The 22,985-nt window shown below is 37.0% G+C and overlaps 1 long non-coding RNA gene and 1 other non-coding gene across 2 annotated transcripts; both read left to right on the top strand.

Annotated features, from left to right (window-relative positions):
- The first annotated feature begins 7,220 nt into the window (after positions 1–7,220).
- LOC107604696 (uncharacterized) lies at positions 7,221–10,772 on the top strand. Its single transcript, XR_015886147.1, has 8 exons — positions 7,221–8,147; positions 8,268–8,403; positions 8,606–8,799; positions 8,925–9,019; positions 9,178–9,229; positions 9,565–9,681; positions 10,198–10,281; positions 10,568–10,772. It is a non-coding gene; the product is annotated as an uncharacterized LOC107604696 (long non-coding RNA).
- A 7,853-nt stretch (positions 10,773–18,625) lies between these two features.
- Positions 18,626–18,733, top strand: LOC148562308 (small nucleolar RNA R71). Its single transcript, XR_015887394.1, has one exon. It is a non-coding gene; the product is annotated as a small nucleolar RNA R71 (small nucleolar RNA).
- Positions 18,734–22,985: the final 4,252 nt, after the last annotated feature.

Below are 22,985 nucleotides of genomic sequence, written 5' to 3'. Positions count from 1 at the left end.
ATATTTTTGATTTTTATGATTTTCTAATTTTTTTTGTATTTTTTTTTCGAAAACAAGTGAGAAAATTTTGAAATATTTTTGAAAAATTTTTGAAAAGAAAACAAAAAGAAAATTACCTAATCTGAGCAACAAGATGAACCGTCAGTTGTCCAAACTCGAACAATCCCCGGCAACGGCGCCAAAAACTTGGTGCACGAAATTGTGATGTCCAGGCTCAAACAATCCCCGGCAACGTGAGCAACTTGGTGCTCTGATCTCAATACATAATTGTCACAACTTCGATACAACTAACCAGCAAGTGCACTGGGTCGTCCAAGTAATACCTTACGTGAGTAAGGGTCGAATCCCACGGAGATTGTTGGTATGAAGCAAGCTATGGTCACCTTGTAAATCTCAGTCAGGCAGATATAAAGTGATAATGGTGTTTTCGAATAATAATTAATAAGATAGGGATAGAGGTACTTATGTAAATCATTGGTAGGAATTTCAGATAAGCGAATGGAGATACTTTCGTTCCTCTGAACCTCTGCTTTCCTGCTATCTTCATCCAATCAGTATTACTCCTTTCCATGGCTGGCTTTATGCAAGGGCATCACCGTTGTCAGTGGCTACATCCCCTCCTCTCAGTGAATAATATGCTCACGCACCCTGTCACGGCACGGCTATTCATCTGTCGGTTCTCGATCATGCTGGAATAGGATTCACCCTCCTTTTGCGTCTGTCACTAACGCCCAACAATCGCGAGTTTGAAGCTCGTCACAGTCATTCAATCATTGAATCCTACTCGGAATACCACAGACAAGGTTTAGACTTTTCGGATTCTCTTGAATGCCGCCATCATTCTAGCTTACGCCACGAAGATTCTGGTTAGGTGATCTAAGAGATACTCATTCTAGCTTATTTCATGTAGAACAGAAGTGTTTGTCAGGCACGCGTTCATAAGGGAGAATGGTGATGAGCGTCACACATAATCATCACCTTCATCACGTTCTTGGGTGCGAATGGATATCTTAGAAGCGAAATAAGATGAATTGAATAGAAAACAGTAGTACTTTGCATTAATCTTTGAGGGACAGCAGAGCTCCACACCTTAATCTATGGAGTGTAGAAACTCTACCATTAAAAATACATAAGTGAAGGTCCAGGCATGGCCGAGATGGCCAGCCCCCTAAAACGTGATCAAAGGATCATAAGGTAATCCAAAGATGCCTAATACAATAGTAAGAGGTCCTATTTATAATAAACTAGCTACTAGGGTTTACATGAGTAAGTATTTGATGTATAAATCCACTTCCGGGGCCCACTTGGTGTGTGTTTGGGCTGAGCTTAAGTGTTGCACGTGCAGAGGCCATTTGTGGAGTTGAACGCCAGTTTTTGTGCCAGTTTGGGCGTTCAACTCTGGTTTTGGATCCTTTTCTGGCGCTGGACGCCAGATTTGGGTAGAAAGCTGGCGTTGAACGCCAGTTTACGTCGTCAATTCTTGGCCAAAGTATGAACTATTATATATTGTTGGAAAGCCCTGGATGTCTACTTTCTAACGCAATTGGAAGCGCGCCATTTCGAGTTCTGTAGCTCCAGAAAATCCACTTTGAGTGCAGGGAGGTCAGAATCCAACAGCATCAGCAGTCCTTTTTCAACCTCTGAATCTGATTTCTGCTCAAGTCCCTCAATTTCAGCCAGAAAATACCTGAAATCACAGAAAAACACACAAACTCATAGTAAAGTCCAGAAATGTGAATTTAACACAAAATCTATTAAAAACATCCCTAAAAGTAACTAGATCCTACTAAAAACATACTAAAAACAATGTCAAAAAGCGTATAAATTATCCGCTCATCAGAGACTCTGGCTTGGGCTCCGTCAAGTGCAGTGGCTGAGGAGGAAAAGGAAAATGGGTACTGATGCGCGAGCATCTTTCCTATCTTTTTCTAGTGAATTTACATCTAATTTGTTGAGTTTAATAAAGAATTAATTATCTTTTAGCCAATATGGATGCTACTTTGGTCTTTTGCAATTTTGTTTATTTTAGGTAGCATTTGGCGAAATTTGATAGAGTTTCTGCAGCACAAGAATCAAAGGAGATGGTAGCGAGGAGCGATGCGTACGCGTGACTGACGCGTACGCGTGATTTGGAGCTTTCCATGGTGACGCGTGCACGTGACTGACGCGTACGCGTGATTTGAAGTTTTGCACAGCGACGCGTGGGTGTGACCGACGCGTCCGCGTGACTCGCGAAAAAGACCATCGACGCGTACGCGCGACTGACGCATACGCGTGACATGCGCCACGTGCAGAAAACGCAGAAAAACGCTGGGGGTGATTTCTGGGCTATTTTGACCCAGTTTCCAGCCCAAAAAACACAGATTATAAGCTGCAGAATGGACAAAACAAGTGGTCTCCACCATCAACTGAAGACTGAATTAATTCAAATTTTAAATTCAAATATTATTTTTAGGAAAAGATATGATTTTAGTTTTAGATAATAGATTTTAAATAATTAGGATTAGATATAAAAGGGAATTCCAACAAGGTGATTCGAAAACAACATCTTAGAACAACATTATTCCAATTCATAATTTACAATCCTAGTTTTCTACTCTGAACCATGAGCAACTAATCCTCCACTGTTAAGGTTAGGAGCTCTGTCTATTTGTATGGATTGATTTTATTGCTTTTTCTATTTTAATTTATGCATAAATTTATAATTTAAGAATTGTTCTCGCTCTTTATCTTATGAATTTGGGTTGAACGGAAGTATGACCCTTTTTCTATTTGAGTTCTTGTAAAACTTGGAAAAGCTCTTTATTTGAACAACAGCTTGAAAACATATTCTCCTAAATTTTAATTATCTGGATTTAACGGGATACGAGACATATAATCCTTTTATTTTTGGATAATTAGAGTTTTTGTGGCATGTAAACTGGAATTTGATCATGCAGCTTCTAATTGAAATTAATTGACCAAGGAATTGGCAGTTAATGAATTTTAGAGGAGACTAGAAAGGTCTAAAGAATTAAGGTCTTGTCACATATAGTTTACCATAATTTAATCCTACATGATTAAAATAGTTAGTAAGAAAAGTTAATCCAGAAAAATAGATAACTTTGATACCTTAACTATCTTCTCCATATTTTATTCCCAACTTATTTACCTGTCTGACCTCAAACTCTTCTTTATTGTTTAATGCTTTTGAACTCTCAATTATTCTTTTCTGTTTGTCTAACTAAGCCAATAAATCAATCATTGTTGCTTGATCCATCAATCCTCGTGGGATCGACCCTCACTCACCTGAGGTATTACTTGGTACGACCCGGTGCACTTGCCGGTTAGTTTGTGGTTATAAATTCCGCACCAGGTACCTCCCAGATACAGCTCAGACAGTAGAAGATACGGTGCATCAGGATCAAACTCTAGAATAAGAAGAAGGTGAGAGAGAGGTCTATCAGGAAGAATGTACATGATGGTATGAACGTCGCCCCATATAGGGTCCAAGTAGTAGCTTGGTGCGGGAACCTCAAAGAAGATGACTCCCAATCCCATCTGTAGAGTGAGGGAAGAAGAGGGTGAGAACCAAAGGATTCCAACAGGGTGACAATGGGAAACAGGGAGAATTTCGTGCTAAGCCTAAGTTTCGTAGGGATTTAGGGGATTTATAATACTAACTCTATGCTTATTGTACTCATTCCCATAAGTTACCCATACATGTAGTAAATCAAGTAGATAACAGAATACAAGTGATAATTATAAACTCACAAATCTAATTACAAAATAATGTACAACTAAGTATGATGCATGCTTGGTCTTAGTACAGGCCATGAGTTCACGTGTCGGTTGGTTGCATGAAATTCCAACAATGTTTTCGACATAGACGTTGTGTATCGCTGTCATTACCTCGAAAAGTGTATCTCCATTAGTGTTATGTATCGTTGTCCTCATGGGAAAGACCTTCCTTCTTGTCTTAAGTGAGCATTACATATCGCCGTCCTTACATCTTTCTAACACTGGTTAAGAGGAATGGAATTCCACACTACTAGGTAGACCTTAAGCACCTTGGGGTTTAGTTTTCTCTTTGGGACAGAGCGGAGTAATCTCTGAAGGGATACTTTTGGCCTTGATCTCTCAATACACTGCAATGGTATCCTTCCATAGCTCAAGAAATCCTTTTGCTCTTAGCCTTTCGACATCGATACCATGTTGCCCTTGCTTGTACTAAGGGACCCTTTTGCCCTTAGCAATTTAATTATAGTCTTTTATGGTCTCTTTTCTTGTTTCTTGAGTCTCCAAGACTTTTAATTTACAGTTTTTATTTTCTACTCTTAGATTATACCGAATTCTCATATTATCCTTCCTTTCTTTAAGTGTTACACAATCTTTAAACCTAAAAGTGACACTTTACTAGTTTATCCTTATGTTTTACAAAAAGACCATTTTACTTCTAAGCATTCTAATTAACCATTTTAAATCTTAATTTTCTCTAAAATGACTATTATAGCCCTAGGTGTCACATTCAACTATTCTTAGTGCTAATTATTATGAAAGTTACCAACTTATACCCTCATTTATCAGATTATCCCAAAAACTCTTATTAATGTCATTTTTACCCTTTTCAATATAAAATATTATCTCTTTCTTAGATTATTTATCATTATCTTATTTTTTTACCATAGTTTTACTTTTTACCCCTAACTTTTTGTCAATTTTTTTAGTTAGACTCAACTCTTTTCTTTAATCACAATTTTGATCCAATTATCTCCTCTAGTTCCATATTTATCCCTAAGACTTCTGCATTCATGTTTCTAGGTTTAGTTCTTATTAATTACATCCTTAACCTTCTTAGTCTTCTAATTTATCTAAGTGTCACTTTTGGTGCATCATATTTTTTTTCTAGAGATACATTTTATATTTTTAACTTTTTTTGACTCTTTTTCACATATCTTTTACTCTTTCACTTAATTATCTTTCTTAAGCTTCCTTTTATGACTTATATTAACTCTTGGTATATTTTATGAAATAAAACTTCAACCCCAAGTGTATCATAGGCCATTATTCATACAATAGGCATAGCCATAATGTTTACATATGACATATATTGCATCAATAAAGAGACAATTCATCATATAATCAAGATTCATACAAACATACACACCATCATTCTTTCAAGAGAGGATATGAGCATCACTTTCAAACATAGAAATTAAATAAGTGTTATTAACCCTTAACTTTTCCTTGATTTACTCTCTTGAATACGTTAGTCACCAAGAATTTTCCAAACAAGTGCAATTTGATCATTAATGAAATTGAGGTGGCTATAGTCAAAACTTAGAGAAATTGAGAAAATAAAAGGCAACTCTCTTGAGTTTGAGTTTGAGGACTCCTATGCATGCTTGTTGTGGTTCCTGATTAGCGGATATTTTATACGCTTTTTGGCAAAGTTTTCACATAGTTTTTAGTTTGTTTTGTTTAGTCTTTATTAAGTTTTTACAGGTGTTAGTGTTAAATTCACATTTTTGGATTTCACTTTGAGTTTGTGTATTTTTTTGTACCATTTCAGGTATTTTCTGGCTAAATTTGAGGAGTTGGAGCAGAAGTCTGATTCAGAGACAGAGAAAGCACTGCAGATGCTATCTGGATCTGACATCCTTGCACTTGGAAGAGCTTTTATGGAGCTACCAAAGTCCAAATGGAGCGTTCTCAATGGCTATGGAAATTTAACTTCTAGAGCTTTCCAGAAATGTATAATAGTCCATACTTTGTTTCGGATTAGAAAGCCCAAAACTGGCATCCAACGCCAGCATCCTGCCCTCTTCCTAGCATCCAGCGCCCAAGGAGCAGAGTCCAGCGTCCAAACGCCCAGAGTGGACCCCCTAGCCAGTGCTTCACACCCTAGAGACCTCATAGCACGTGGATCTCATCAAAGCTTAGCCCAAACACTCACCAAGTGGGCCCCAGAAGAGGATTTTAGCACTAAAAAGACTATTTTACCCTTACTAGTCATAAGAGTTATTTTACATAATCATTCGGACTTTTACACACCATATTTGAATTCACCATTGTATTTTCCTTTCAGTATGAGTTTTTAAACCTCCTAGGTTGAGGGAAAGAGCCCTGCTGAGTCCTATGAATTAATAAAAGTATTATTGTTTCTTCTTCGATCAGTGTTTAATTTATTTCTAAGATGTATAATTGCTCTTCAACATGGTGAATAGGATGATCAGTGACAATCAGCTCTGTTCATCATACTAAGACGAATGTGCCTGACAAACACCCGTGTCTACTTGGGTTCATGTGAATACATGGCTGGAAAGCACGAAGTACCAGCTATGTTTATACATCTCTTAGACGGCTAATCCACGACTTCGTTGTAGACATCTCGAGACACCAGTTCAACTGATTTCCGGGGAGATTAGTGATATGGATTTACTTGGGGTTTAATACATTCAAAGTAATAAAATCATAATGGAAGGGGGACAAGAAAAGAATGGCATTAAGAAGAGGAATTTATTGGTATAAAGAGACACATCAGAAACATAAAAGATAGATAAAGGTTTTTCCTACTAGACCTCTAAGATACGTGTTCTTAGCAACCTCGGTCACCGGAAAGGATTTCCTACTAGACCTTCAAGGAACTTGTCCTTGACAACCTAGATCAGAGGGACGGAAACTGAAAGAAACCACCACGCAGATCACCTTAGTGTTGGATCCTCCAATCTTCTTCATGCAACAAGCGAAGCAAGTCACTCACCTCACTTCCCACACAATAAACGTGCTTAAAAAAAAGCAACTGAAATTTATTCATCAAAGTTATGTAAATTATCTCACCAGAAGGTGTTTAAATAGACCCCAAACAAACTAGCTAAAAGATAAGATAAGATAACTAATTTAAATCAGATTTGATCTTATTGAATTAGATTAGATTTGATTTAAAATTTAAAATCCTAAAGATATGATAACTAATTTAAATCAGATTTGATCTTATTATATTAGATCAAATTTGATTTAAATTTAAAATCCCTAAAAATACTACTAAGCATAGCAGATTTAAAACAAGTCTCACTACAAGATTTTTACTTATTTATGGGATTTTTTTTGTAGAGGTTTTAAATAACCCCCACAACTTATTTTATTTATGACAAAATATAAAACTCCCATTAATTAATACTAGTTGAAATTTTTAATCACAATTACCCAAACAAATAATCAGACTTTAAGCTACTCTAATTAAAATGAAACAAATTTCACTCTAAACAAAAATTTGTCAAAAAAAAATTTAAAAAAGAAAAAAGAGAGATCTGAAACCCTAGATCTACTCTCCGCCACCACAAATTCATCTCTTCGCCATTGTCACCGTCAAGTCGCCATGGCGTCTGAGATCAGAGGGAGAGTCAACTCGCCGCTGCTGCCATTCATGTCCTCATCGTTGCCGCCATCAAGCTTCTAGGTCAATGTCCTCATCTTTGAGGAGCTTTGTGATCTTGTTTTTTGTTAACCGGTGGTTTAGATGTGGGAATCCTTTCGATGCCGTGGGAAGCGTTAATGGTACACCATGACTGAATCAATCGGTGAAGAGTGTGGTTTGGAGTTAGATCGGAGAAATCAGAAGAACAGAGTTGTTGCTTCGTTACGGAGCAGATCTTGTTCTTGCTGGAGAAGAGCCATGTCTCGATGCTCTGTCTGTTGTAGGTGATGCCGGTGAAAACGGTTACAGGATCCTTCATGATTTCAAGTGAGATTGGACAGAGAAAGAAAGGAGGAATATCGATCTCATTATCCATACTCTAATGCTCTATGGTTACAGGCTTAGATTATTATTATTATTATTTACCTGGTTCAAGGTTCTTGTTGCCACAGTGAGCAAACTATCATTCTTTTGCAATGATAATACTAAAACAAATTTGCTTATGATATCAATTAATTTAGCCTGAAATATACTTTGGTTTACAAGTCAATATCATTGTGCTTGTAATTTTAATGGTGTTTTATTGATGCATTGGGTTGCTTATATGCTTTATTTAGTTCATCCACCACTTGTTCTGTTCTAATAACCTTTGACTAACATAGATCCTGACCTTGCCCAAAAGATTGGAGCTGCAACCACTCTCGAAGTCAGAGCAACGGAGATTCCTTATGTCTTTGCTCCATGTATTGCGGTAAATAAAAAGCAAGAGTCTAATGATAAACTTGTGTAGGAAAAATTCTTGTTAGGCCTAATATGTTCACATTTCTACCTTCGATAACTTAACTAATTACTTCTGGAACACTATTTGTAGGTTTGTAGAGATCCAAGATGGGGTCGGTGTTATGAAAGCTATAGTGAGGATCCTAAAATTGTGGAACAAATGACAGAGATAATACCTGGACTACAAGGAAGTCTCCCTGCCAATGCCAAGAAGGGATTTCCATATGGTACATAGTTACATAATTTTCGTGTTTAGTGCTTATGCATCACTAATGTTGTAATGTAATAATTAACTAATAAGTTTCAACTTTAAGAAATTAATGTGGTGGATGGCAGTGGCTACAATTGTTGGTACTCTAGTGGCGTTTCTAATAGTGCCTATGCGATCTCTAGGCTCTGATAACTGGAAAATAATTGCTGCTCTCATAGGTAGTTATATTGGTGGATGTAAGTGCTCAAACAATTTGCCTTTGAATTTAAATGCATGGAGGTATTGAGCCTCAAATCGAGCTGGTATTGCTTATCATGGAGGTATTGAGTCTCTAATCGATCTTCTTGGCTCAAAGAATGCGTCTATCCAGCACAATGTAGCTTTTGCTCTATATGGCCTTGTGGATAATGAGGTGAAATTGGGTTTATTATTCTTAACTTTGTCAAAATTTTATGTTACTATGTTACCCTTTATGGCCTTGTGGATAATGTTACCTTAGCTAGTTATGTTCTTATTGGTTGCATATTTAATTTGAAGGTTCAAGCCAAGGCTATTGTTTGAGAAGATAAGAGGGAAGATGCTAATATTTGTTGAAGACTCACTAAAAAGAAAATAGTGGGAATAAGTGGTTTGTATGTTTCACCGAACAAGAGTATAGAAATAATTATAATTAACTATTAGTAATTGGCATTAATAAAAAAGCTAGTGTGTATATATGTTAATCATTAGTTAATTACCTCTCTTGCTTTTGTGTTATCTTGCAAAGATAATTCATCTTCAATTTTGCCAGCTGTGGCTTCAGGAACATAATCTTTGTTCATATTAAGTGTTATCCTGCGCAGGTATTTCTTCCTTCTTTGTTCATATTAGAGCTTTGATCTTCTATCTCCTGCACCCCAAGTCAAATATTCATTCTATTTGATAATTCATTACCCTTCCTATAATTAAGAGACAAATCAAGGTTTTAATATATATATATATATATATCAAAGGCTTTACTTCACACACAAGAAACTGTCTAGTTGTTTAGCTCTATGTGTGTTGAAGCTGTGCCTTTATGAGTGATCTCTCTTAAATTTTTTTAATCAATTACATTGACAAACTACACTTGATATATCAAGAGCTTAATCATTCAGTTCGGTCATTGCTTTCTTGGTTCATATTTTGTTTCTAGCAGTGTTCCAGGGCTCTCGCTAAGGTGTAAATAGTAAGGACTTTCTCCATAAAGAAACTCGTTCTTCACAGCAGTGTTCAAGAAGAGAGATTCAAATATTGCTGAGAGAAATCATGAAGAGTATGAACAAATTAAATTTTCACTAGTATTGGTAACAGAAAACTGACAAATCTCAAATCTAGTGTTCAGTTATATATATAGCAATGGCCTAACTATATCTAACTACTAAGTGCACCTGATAAATACAAACACCAACAATAAATTTATTAGTTTAGTGACTAGCTAGCTTGATGAATTACTGAAGCTAGCTCACAATATCTATAAGTTTTTTGTAGTGCTTCTAGCTTATGGTGTCTTTTATTTTATTCTCTCTCTTTTCAGTTTATTTTTTTCTTAAAAAATAGTGGATTCCACGAATTATTCCCCTATTCCACGAATCATTTTTTTCTTAAAAGCCTTGATTAATAGAGCATGGATGCATTAAAATCCACAAATAGATGTATAGTTAGCTGTTTATAGCAATTTAAGTCTTGTGTTTGATTATCATTTTCTTCCGTAATTATTTTTGCACCTAATATAAATTTTGATTGTTTGCATGTTTTCTTTTCTCACTCTTAATGACTTTTAAAACTTCAGTGTGTATTTTCTGGCATGGTTCATGTCATATCAAAAAACCAGCTTTGTCATTATGAGTCAAAGACTTCTCGCCAATCTTCTCAGGTAACAATGCAAAACTTCACTATGAACATGTTCGAAAATAATAAATACTTTTTTTTTAACCATTTACTGGTAAAGAAAGCAAATATGAATTGAGTTTTCTAAGTTTATTTGCAAAGCCTAATGTAATGCTAAAGTGCCATTTTTTATATGCTTGACTTTTACCTATTGTATAAACAAGCAGTGACATTTTTCATTCAAGCATATTATTGTCATTACCTATTCTTCTAGTGCTATTTTTCTAAACTCTAACAGATGCTTACCTTTTTTTATGTATGCTTCTGTTCAGGGTGCGGTTTTACTATGGCCATCCAGAAGTATTTGATAGATTACTTTTTATGTAATTAGATGATACTAAAATATTACAGTTGTTTTATTTTTCTTTTTAAAGAAAAACAATAATAGTTATGTAGAATAATTCTATATGTAATTATATTTTGAATTATTGACATTGAAAATTTTTTATATATATAGTTATGTCTTATATTGAGAAATTGTGTTATAAAAGATTTAGTTTTTAAATTTTGATATTAAATAATAAATTTTTAATTTGAGAATATGTAAATGAGATGAGAATAATGAATGATTTAAAATTAAAAATAAATAAATAATGATAGGATTTGTGGAGGTTTGGAAATCTCACAAAATAGTTAATTTTTTTTAAATTAAAAAATTAATTTGTGGGGGTTTTAAACTGCCACAAAAGTGATTTAAAACTATCACAAAAGTCTAATATAAAACCCCCACTAAACACATACAAAACCTCCACTGAATAGATTATGGAGGTTTTTAAAAATCCCCACAAAAGATCTCGTGGCACCTCAAATTTTGGGGGTTTTAGAAACTCCCACAAACTATTTGGTGGGGGTTATAAACCTCCACAAATAAGAAAAAAAACCGCCACAAATAAACTTGAATCTTGTAGTGTCTTCTAACAAACTTTTGACCACATAACAAACTAAAACAAAAGTATAGAATTTCGAAATTTAAAGATAAATTATGCCTTCCATTAAATTCGAAAAGCATTATTGGGCTTCTTGCTCTCCTGACTTAGCCCAATGGGCCTTGCCCATTCTTCCTTGGTTAGAACTTGATGTAACTCCATATGCATAAGTGCTGCCAGGTTCCCAAAGCTCTCTTGAGCTTCTTTGCACGTGCTCTAGTGATGGGGCCCTCTGGAAGTATGAAATTCTCATTCTGCCCTTTTGTCTTAGAATGCCCCTATTGTCTTTCCGAGCATGTATCATTCCCTCCTTCCTAAAAAAGATTCGTCCTCGAATCTGTGTCCATATCAAAAGGAGAGAGATTAGAAATATTGAAAGTAGCAGAGACATTATACTCACCTGGTAGGTCAATCTTGTAGGCATTGTCATTGATCTTCTCAAGCACTTGGAATGGGCCATCCCCTCTAGCATCAAGTTTAGACTTCCTCTAAGTAAAAAATCTCTCCTTCCTTAAATGTACCCAAACCCAATCTCCTGGTTCGAAGACTATATGCTTTCGGCTCTTGTTAATCCTTTCAGTCGTGGCTTTGTTCTTCCTCTCAATTAGGTCATGAGCCTTTGCATGTATTGCTTTAACTTTCTCAGCCTTGCTTGCTCCATCTAAGCTAATAAGATCACTCAAGGATAAAGGCATTAAATCTAAGACAGTTAGAGGATTAAAGCTATATACAAGTTCAAAGGGCGAAAAACCAGTGGAAGAATGGATTGTCCTGTTATAAACAAACTCAATAAAAGGTAAACAATCTTCCCAGGTTTTCAAATTCTTACCAAAAACAGCACGCAACAAGGTTCCCAATGTCCTATTTACCACTTTAGTTTGACCATCAGTTTGAGGGTGACAAATAGTTGAGTATAACAATTTTGTTCCCATCTTACTCCACAAAACTTTCCAAAAGTGACTTAAGAATTTGACATCACGATCAGAAACAATAGTTTGGGGAACACCATGTAAGCGCACAACTTCTCTAAAGAATAGGTCAGCAATATTTGTGGCATCATCAGTTTTATGGCAAGCAATGAAATGAGCCATTTTACTAAATCTATCTACCATAACAAAAATGCTATCTCGACCTCTCCTAGTTCTAGGCAAACCAAGAACAAACTAATTTTGTCTTAGTATTTTTAGGGATTTTAAATTTAAATTAAATCTGATCTAATCTAATAAGATCAAATCTGATTTAAATTAGTTATCATATCTTTAGGATTTTAAAATTTAAATCAAATCTGATCTAATCCAATAAGATCAAATCTTATTTAAATTAGTTATCTTATCTTATCTTTTAGCTAGTTTGTTTGGGGTCTATTTAAACACCTTCTGGTGAGATAATTTACATAACTTTGATGAATAAATTTTAGTTGCATTTTTTAAAGATAAATTATTCCTTCCACTGAATTAGGAAAGTATTATTGGGCTTCTTGCTGTCCTAACTTAGCCCAATAGGCCTTGCCCATTCTTTCTTGGTTAGAACTTGATGTAACTCCATATGCATAAGCGCTGCCAAGTTCCCAAAGCTCTCCTTGAGCTTCTCTGCACGTGCTCTAGTGATGGGGCCCTCTGGACGTGTGAAATTCTCATTCTGCCCTTTTGTCTTAGAATGCCTCTGTGGTCTTTCTGAGCATGTCTCAATTAGGGTCTCCATGGTATAGGCTAGAATCCAAAGAAGCAGCATTCTCTGATCCGGAAGAGAATGAACTGCTAGAGCTTCACCCTCTGTCAGATTGCATGACTGGTGCACGAAATTGTGATCTCCAGGCTCGAACAAATCCTGGTAATGGCTCCAAAGCTTGGTGCTCTGATCTTAATTCATGATTGTCACAACTTCGATACAACTAACCAGCAAGTGCACTGGGTCGTCCAAGTAATACCTTACGTGAGTAAGGGTCGAATCCCACGGAGATTGTTGGTATGAAGCAAGCTATGGTCACCTTGTAAATCTCAGTCAGGCAGATATAAAGTGATAATGGTGTTTTCGAATATTATATAATAAAATAGGGATAGAGATACTTATGTAATTCATTGGTAGGAATTTCAGATAAGCGAATGGAGATGCTTTTCGTTCCTCTGAACCTCTGCTTTCCTGCTATTTTCATCCAATCAGTCTTACTCCTTTCCATGGCTGGCTTTATGTGATACATCACCACTGTCAATGGCTACTTTCGGTCATCTCTCGGGAAAATGATCCAATGCCCTGTCACGGCACGGCTAATCGTCTGGAGGCATCACCCTTGTCAATGGCTTCATCTTATCCTCTCAGTGAATAATATGCTCACGCACCCTGTCACGGCACGGCTATTCATCTGTCGGTTCTCGATCATGCTGGAATAGGATTTACTATCCTTTTGCGTCTGTCACTAACGCCCTGCAATCGCGAGTTAGGAGCTCGTCACAGTCATTCAATCATTGAATCCTACTCGGAATACCACAGACAAGGTTTAGACCTTCCGGATTCTCTTGAATGCCGCCATCATTCTAGCTTACGCCACGAAGATTCTGGTTAGGAGATCTAAGAGATATTCATTCTAGCTTAATTCATGTAGAACGGAAGTGTTTGTCAGGCACGCGTTCATAAGGGAGAAGGATGATGAGCGTCACACATAATCATCACCTTCATCACGTTCTTGGGTGCGAATGGATATCTTAGAAGCGAAATAAGAAGAATTGAATAGAAAACAGTAGTACTTTGCATTAATCTTTGAGGAACAGCAGAGCTCCACACCTTAATCTATGGAGTGTAGAAACTCTACCGTTAAAAATACATAAGTGAAGGTCCAGGCATGGCCGAGATGGCCAGCCCCTCTGATCTAAGAACCAGACGTCCAAAGATGCCTAATACAATAGTAAGAGGTCCTATTTATAATAAACTAGCTACTAGGGTTTACATGAGTAAGTATTTGATGTATAAATCCACTTCCGGGGCCCACTTGGTGTGTGTTTGGGCTGAGCTTAAGTGTAGCACATGCAGAGGCCATTTGTGGAGTTGAACGCCAGTTTCTGTGCCAGTTTGGGCGTTCAACTCTGGTTTTGGATCCTTTTCTGGCGCTGGACGCCAGATTTGGGCAGAAGGCTGGCGTTGAACGCCAGTTTACGTCGTCAATTCTTGGCCAAAGTATGGACTATTATATATTGCTGGAAAGCCCTGGATGTCTACTTTCCAACGCAATTGGAAGCGCGCCATTTCGAGTTTTGTAGCTCCAGAAAATCCACTTTGAGTGAAGGGAGGTCAGAATCCAACAGCATCAGCAGTCCTTTTTCAACCTCTGAATCTGATTTCTGCTCAAGTCCCTCAATTTCAGCCAGAAAATACCTGAAATCACAGAAAAACACACAAACTCATAGTAAAGTCTAGAAATGTGAATTTAACACAAAATCTATTAAAAACATCCCTAAAAGTAACTAGATCCTACTAAAAACATACTAAAAACAATGTCAAAAAGCGTATAAATTATCCGCTCATCACAACACCAAACTTAAATTGTTGCTTGTCCCCAAGCAACTGAAAATCAAAATAGGATAAAAAGAATAGAATATACTATAAATTCTAAACTATCAATGAAACAGAGGTTCAATCATATGAGCGGGACTTATAGCTTTTTGCCTCTTGAATAGTTTTGGCATCTCACTTTATCCATTGAGGTTCCGAATGATTGGAATCTATAGGAACTTCAGATTTCGAATAGTGTTATTGACTCTCTTAGTTTAGTATGATGATTCTTGAACACAGCTTCTCTATGAGTCTTGGTCGTGGCCCTAAGCATTTTGTTTTCCAGTATTACCACCGGATACATAAATGCCACAGACGCATAATTGGGTGAACCTTTTCAGATTATGACTCAGCTTTGCTAAAGTCCCCAATTAGAGGTGTCCAGGGTTCTTAAGCACACTCTTTTTTTTTTTTTTTTTTTTGCTTTGGACCTTGACTTTAACCGCTCAGTCTCAAGTTTTCACCTGACACCTACACGCCACAAGCACATGGTTAGGGACAGCTTGGTTTAGCCGCTTAGACCAGGATTTTATTCCTTTAGGCCCTCCTATCCACTGATGCTCAAAGCCTTGGGATCCTTTTTATTTCCCTTGCCTTTTGGTTTTAAGGGTTATTGGCTTTTTGCTCTTGCCTCTTGGTTTTAAGAGCTTTTGGCTTTTTCTGCTTGCTTTTTCTTTCTATTTTTTTTTTCGCCTATTTTTTTTTTTTTCTGCAAGCTTTGCTCTTTGCTGCTTTTTCTTGCTTCAAGAATCATTTTTATGATTTTTCAGATTATCAAATAACATGTCTCCTAGTCATCATTCTTTCAAGAGCCAACATATTTAACATTCTTAAACAGCAACTTCAAAAGACATATGCATTGTTCAAGCATACATTCAGAAAACAAGAAGCATTGTCACCACATCAATATAATTAAACTAAGTTCAAGGATAAATTCAAAACTCATGTACTTCTTGTTCTTTTGAATTAAAACAGTTTTTATTTTAAGAGAGGTGATGGATTCATAAGACATTCATAACTTTAAGACAGAGTTACTAACTACTAATGATCATGTAATGAAGACACAAACATAGATAAGCACATAACATAGAAAATGAAAAACAGAGAAAGTAAGAACAAGGAATGAGTCCACCTTAGTGATGTCCTTGAGCTCTTCTATGTCTCTTCCTTGCCTTGGCTGCTCCTCCTTCATTGCTTTTAGATCTTCTCTGATTTCATGAAGGATGATGGAGTGCTCTTGATGTTCCACCCTTAGTTGCTTCCAATAATTGTGTGGAAGAAAATGTATCCCCTGAGGTATCTCAGGGATCTCTTGATTTGCAGTCAAATGTTCTACCACTGAGCTATAGACCCTTGATGGAAGCTTTTGTCTTCCCTTTCCTCTTTCTAGAGGTTTCTCTGGCCTTAGGTGCCATCAATGGTTATGGAAAAAAACAAAAAAGCTATGCTTTTACCACACCAAACTTAGAATGTTGCTCGCCCTCGAGCAAAAGAAGAAAGAATAGAAGAATAAGAAGAAGATATGGAGGAGATGGATGGGAGTGTGTATTCGGCCATATGGGTGGGATTGGGTGAGAGAGAGATGTTGAATTTTTGAAGGTAGTGGGTGTATGGATGTGAGTGGTAAATGAAAAAAAAGAAGGGATGATCATGAATGGAAAGAGAGATGATGAGGTAGGTGGGGATCCTGTGGGGTCCACAGATCCTGAGATGATCCTGTGGGGTCCACAGATCCTGAGGTGTCAAGGCATTTACATCCCTGCACCAATTTAGGCATGTAAAATGCCCTTGCACACAACTCTGGGCGTTCAGCGCCAGGTTGGTGCCCATTTTGGGCGTTCAACGCCCCTTTGCTGCCATTTCTGGCGTTGAACGCCAGAACCATGCTTATTCTGGGCGTTCAGCGCCAGGATGCTCCCATTCTGGGCGTTCAACGCCAGAACTATGCTCTGTTCAGGCGTTTGAACGCCAGACAGATGCTCCTCCAGGGTGTGATTTTTCTTCTGCTGTTTTTGATTCCGTTTTCAATTTTTTTGTTTATTTTGTGACTCCACATGATCATGAACCTAAGAAAACATGAAAAACAATAAAAATAAGAATTAGATAAACATTGGGTTGCCTCCCAACAAGCGCTTCTTTAATGTCAATAGCTTGACAGTGGGCTCTCATGGAGCCTCACAAATGTGCAGAGCTTTGTTGAGACTCTCCAACACCAAACTTAGAGTTTGGATATGGGAGTTCAACACCAAACTTAGAGTTTGGTTGTGGCCTCCCAACACCAAACTTAGAGTTTAACTGTGGGGGCTCTGGTTGACTCTGCCTTGAGAGAAGCTTTTTCTGCTTCCTCTCCATGGTTGCAGAGGGAGATCCTTGAGTTTTAAACACAAGGGAGTCCTCATTCCATTGAAGGATTATTTCACCTCTGTCAACATTAATCACAGCTGTTGCTGTGGCCAGGAAAGGTCTTCCTAGGATGATGGATTCATCCTCTTCCTTTCCAGTATCCAGGACTATGAAATCAGCAGGGATGTAAAGGCCTTCAACCTTTACTAATACGTCCTCTACTTATCCATAAGCCTGTTTTCTAGAGCTGTCTGCCATCTCTAATGAGATTTTAGCAGCTTGCACCCCATAGATTCCCAGTTTCTCTATTACAGAGAGGGGCATGAGGTTTATTCCTGAACCAAGGTCACACAGAGCCTTAAAGATCATGGTGCCTATGGTACAGGGTATTATGAACTTTCCAGGATCCTGTCTCTTCTGAGGCAATGTCAGTTGATCCAGATCACTTAGTTCATTGATGAACAAGGGAGGTTCAACTTCCCAAGTATCAATGCCAAATAATTTGGCATTTAGCTTCATGATTGCACCAAGAAACTTGGCAGTTTGCTCTTCAGTAACATCCTCATTCTCTTCAGAAGAGGAATACTCATCAGAGCTCATGAAGGGCATAAGGAGGTTCAATAGAATCTCTATGGTCTCTAGATGAGCCTCAGAGTCCTTTGGTTCCTCAGAGGGAAGCTCCTTATTGACCACTGGACGTCCCAGGAGGTCTTCCTCCTTGGGATTCACGTCCTCTCCTCTCCTCACAGGTTCGGCCATGGCGCTTATGTCAATGGCCTTGCACTCTCCTTTTGGATTCTCTTCTGTGTTGCTTGGGAGAGTACTAGGAGGGATTTCAGTGATCCTTTTACTCAGCTGGCCCACTTGTGCTTCCAGATTTCTAATGGAAGATCTTGTTTCATTCATGAAACTTACAGTGGCCTTAGATAGATCAGAGACTAGATTTGCTAAATTAGAAGCATTTTGTTCAGAGTTCTCTGTCTGTTGCTGAGTTGATGATGGAAAAGGCTTGCTATTGCTAAACCTGTTTCTTCCACCATTATTAAAGCCTTGTTGGGGCTTTTGATCCTTCCATGAGAAATTTGGATGATTTCTCCATGTTGAGTTATAGGTGTTTCCATAAGGTTCACCTAAGTAATTCACCTCTGCTATTGCAGGGTTCTCAGGATCATAGGCTTCTTCTTCAGAAGATGCCTCTTGAGTACTGTTGGATGCAGCTTGCATTCCATGCAGACTCTGAGAGATCATATTGACTTGTTGAGTCAATATTTTATTCTGAGCCACTATGGCATTCAGAGTATCAACTTCAAGAACTCCCTTCTTCATAGGCGTCCCATTACTCACAGGATTCCTTTCAGAAGTGTACATGAACTTGTTATTAGCAACCATGTCAATGAGTTCTTGAGCTTCTGCAGGCGTTTTCTTTAGGTGAATGGATCCACCTGCAGAAGTGTCCAGTGACATCTTTGATAGCTCAGATAAACCATCATAGAATATATCCAGGATGGTCCATTCTGAAAGCATGTCAGAAGGACACTTTTTGGTCAACTGTTTGTATCTTTCCCAAGCTTCATAGAGGGATTCACCTTCTTTCTGTCTGAAGGTTTGAACATCAGCTCTAAGCTTGCTCAGCTTTTGAGGAGGAAAGTACTTGGCTAAGAAAGCCGTGACCAGCTTATCCCAAGAGTTCAGGCTGTCTTTAGGTTGAGAATCCAACCATAATCTAGCTCTATCTCTTACAGCAAAAGGGAAAAGCATGAGCCTGTAGACTTCAGGATCTACTCCATTAGTCTTAACAGTATCACATATCTGCAAGAATTCAGTTAAGAACTAAAATGGATCTTCAGATGGAAGTCCATGAAACTTGCAGTTCTGCTGCATCAGAGAAACTAATTGAGGTTTCAGCTCAAAATTGTTTGCTCCAATGGCAGGAATGGAGATGCTTCTTCCATGTAAATTGGAATTAGGTGCAGTGAAGTCACCAAGCATCTTCCTTATATTATTATTATTTTCGGCTGCCATCTCCTTTTCCTGTTTGAAAATTTCTGAAAGGTTATCTCTGGATTGTTGTATTTTAGCTTCTCTTAATTTTTTTCTTCAGAGTCCTTTCAGGTTCTGGATCTGCTTTAACAAGAATGTTCTTGTCCTTGCTCCTGCTCATATGACAAAGAAGATGGCACAGAAAAAATAGTAATAATAATATGGATCCTTTATACCACAGTATAGGGATCCTTGTGTTAGTAGAAGAAAAGAAGGGAAGAAAATCTGAACTCAGAGAGAGAGGGGGTTCGGATTTTTGGAGAGTTGAAGGAAAGATGTTAGTATATCAATAAACAAATAGAAGAAGATGAGAGGGGGAAGTGAATTTTCGAAAACAATTTTTGAAAAAGAGTTAGTGATTTTTGAAAATAGTTTTTGAAAAATGTTTAGTATTTTTTTCGAAATTTTTTTTTAAATAAAAAATAAAAATAATTAGTTAATAAAAAGGAATTTTTGAAAAAGAGGGAAGATATTTTCGAAAATTAGAGAGAGAGAGTTAGTTAGGTAGTTTTGAAAAAGTTAAGAAACAAACAAAAAGTTAGTTAGTTAGTTGAAACAAAATTGAAAAGATAAGAAGTTGGGAAGTTAGAGAAGATATTTTGAAATCAAATTTTGAAAAAGATAAGATAAGAAGATATTTTTTTGAAAAGATATGATAGAAATTAGTTTTGAAAAAGATTTGATTTTTAAAATCACAATTAATGACTTGATTCATAAGAAATCACAAGATATGATTCTAGAACTTAAAGTTTGAATCTTTCTTAACAAGCAAGTAACAAACTTCAAATTTTTGAATCAAAACTTTAATTGATTATGTTATTTTCGAAAATTATGATATAAAATAAGAAAAAGGTTTTTGAAAATTATTTTTTTGGAATTTTCGAAAATAATCATGAATTTTGAAAAAGATTTTGAATTTTGAAAAAGATTTTGAAAAAGATAAGATTTTCAAATTGAAAATTTGATTTGACTCATAAGAAACAACTTGATTTTAAAAATTTTTGAAAAAGTCAATCCAAATTTTCGAATTTGATGAGAGAAAAAAAAGGAAAGATATTTTTTTGATTTTTAAAATTTTTATGAAAAACATGAAAATTATGCAATGCATGAAATTTTTAGATCAAAACATGTGATGCATGCAAGAATGCTATGAATGTCAAGATGAACACCAAGAACACTTTGAATGTCAAGATGAACATCAAGAACATATTTTTGAAAAATTTTTAATGCAAAGAAAACATGCAAGACACCAAACTTAGAATTCTTTAATGCTTACGCACTAAGAATTCAAGAATGCATATGATAAACATGAAAAGACACAAAACAAAAAATCATCAAGATCAAACAAGAAGACTTACCAAGAACAACTTGAAGATCATGAAGAACACTATGAATGCATGAAACTTTCGAAAAATGCAAGATGCATATGCAAGTGACACCAAACTTATAACATGACTCAAGACTCAAACAGGAAACACAAAAATATTTTTGATTTTTATGATTTTCTAATTTTTTTTGGATTTTTATTTTATATTTTCGAAAAACTATTTTGGAAAAGAAAAATAAGGATTCCAAAATTTTCAATATGAATTCCAGGAATCTTATGCTCTAAAGCTCCAATCAAAGGGTCAGGCATGGCTCAATAGCCAGCCAAGCTTTAGTATGTAACTCAGACATGACACGCCTGACATTCCTTACATTCAACAGCCAATTGGCTAAGAAAGATAAAGAAGCTCTTCTCTTGGGTATAAGGATTGAGACATGGCTTTACAGCCAGCCAGGCTTCAACATGCTTCATGAAACGCTAGAATTCATTCTTAAAAATTCTGAAACCATAGAATAATTTATTTTTGAAAACATATTTTTTTTTTTGAAAATATTGTTATTATTTTTTTTCGAAAACAGATGAGAAAATTTTAGAAATATTTTTGAAAAATTTTTGAAAATAAAATAAAAAGAAAATTACCTAATCTGAGCAACAAGATGAACCGTCAGTTGTCCAAACTCGAACAATCCCCGGCAACGGCGCCAAAAACTTGGTGCACGAAATTGTGATCTCCAGGCTCGAACAAATCCTGGTAATGGCTCCAAAGCTTGGTGCTCTGATCTTAATTCATGATTGTCACAACTTCGATACAACTAACCAGCAAGTGCACTGGGTCGTCCAAGTAATACCTTACGTGAGTAAGGGTCGAATCCCACGGAGATTGTTGGTATGAAGCAAGCTATGGTCACCTTGTAAATCTCAGTCAGGCAGATATAAAGTGATAATGGTGTTTTTGAATATTATATAATAAAATAGGGATAGAGATACTTATGTAATTCATTGGTAGGAATTTCAGATAAGCGAATGGAGATGCTTTTCGTTCCTCTGAACCTCTGCTTTCCTGCTATCTTCATCCAATCAGTCTTACTCCTTTCCATGGATGGCTTTATGTGATACATCACCACTGTCAATGGCTACTTTCGGTCATCTCTCGGGAAAATGATCCAATGCCCTGTCACGGCACGGCTAATCGTCTGGAGGCATCACCCTTGTCAATGGCTTCATCTTATCCTCTCAGTGAATAATATGCTCACGCACCCTGTCACGGCACGGCTATTCATCTGTCGGTTCTCGATCATGCTGGAATAGGATTTACTATCCTTTTGCGTCTGTCACTAACGCCCTGCAATCGCGAGTTAGGAGCTCGTCACAGTCATTCAATCATTGAATCCTACTCGGAATACCACAGACAAGGTTTAGACCTTCCGGATTCTCTTGAATGCCGCCATCATTCTAGCTTACGCCACGAAGATTCTGGTTAGGAGATCTAAGAGATATTCATTCTAGCTTAATTCATGTAGAACGGAAGTGTTTGTCAGGCACGCATTCAAAAGGGAGAAGGATGATGAGCGTCACACATAATCATCACCTTCATCACGTTCTTGGGTGCGAATGGATATCTTAGAAGCGAAATAAGAAGAATTGAATAGAAAAAAGTAGTACTTTGCATTAATCTTTGAGGAACAGCAGAGCTCCACACCTTAATCTATGGAGTGTAGAAACTCTACCGTTAAAAATACATAAGTGAAGGTCCAGGCATGGCCGAGATGGCCAGCCCCTCTGATCTAAGAACCAGACGTCCAAAGATGCCTAATACAATAGTAAGAGGTCTTATTTATAATAAACTAGCTACTAGGGTTTACATGAGTAAGTATTTGATGTATAAATCCACTTCCGGGTCCCACTTGGTGTGTGTTTGGGCTGAGCTTAAGTGTAGCACGTGCAGAGGCCATTTGTGGAGTTGAACGCCAGTTTCTGTGCCAGTTTGGGCGTTCAACTCTGGTTTTGGATCCTTTTCTGGCGCTGGACGCCAGATTTGGGCAGAAGGCTGGCGTTGAACGCCAGTTTACGTCGTCAATTCTTGGCCAAAGTATGGACTATTATATATTGGCGGAAAGCCCTGGATGTCTACTTTCCAACGCAATTAGAAGCGCGCCATTTCGAGTTCTGTAACTCCAGAAAATCCACTTTGAGTGCAGGGAGGTCAGAATCCAACAGCATCAGCAGTCCTTTTTCAACCTCTGAATCTGATTTCTGCTCAAGTCCCTCAATTTCAGCCAGAAAATACCTGAAATCACAGAAAAACACACAAACTCATAGTAAAGTCTAGAAATGTGAATTTAACACAAAATCTATTAAAAACATCCCTAAAAGTAACTAGATCCTACTAAAAACATACTAAAAACAATGTCAAAAAGCGTATAAATTATCTGCTCATCAATGACCACGGCCAATGGCGTTTGATCTGAAAGCAGAGGAGATTGATGACCATGGCCCATGGCATCAATCACA

The sequence above is a fragment of the Arachis ipaensis genome, chromosome B6 (genome assembly GCF_059453495.1).
Source record: "Arachis ipaensis isolate K30076 ecotype BB chromosome B6, ASM5945349v1, whole genome shotgun sequence".
Classification (NCBI taxonomy): Eukaryota; Viridiplantae; Streptophyta; class Magnoliopsida; order Fabales; family Fabaceae; genus Arachis; species Arachis ipaensis.
The sequence above is the reverse complement of the archived record's forward strand: the minus strand, read 5'-3'. Positions and strand labels throughout refer to the sequence as shown.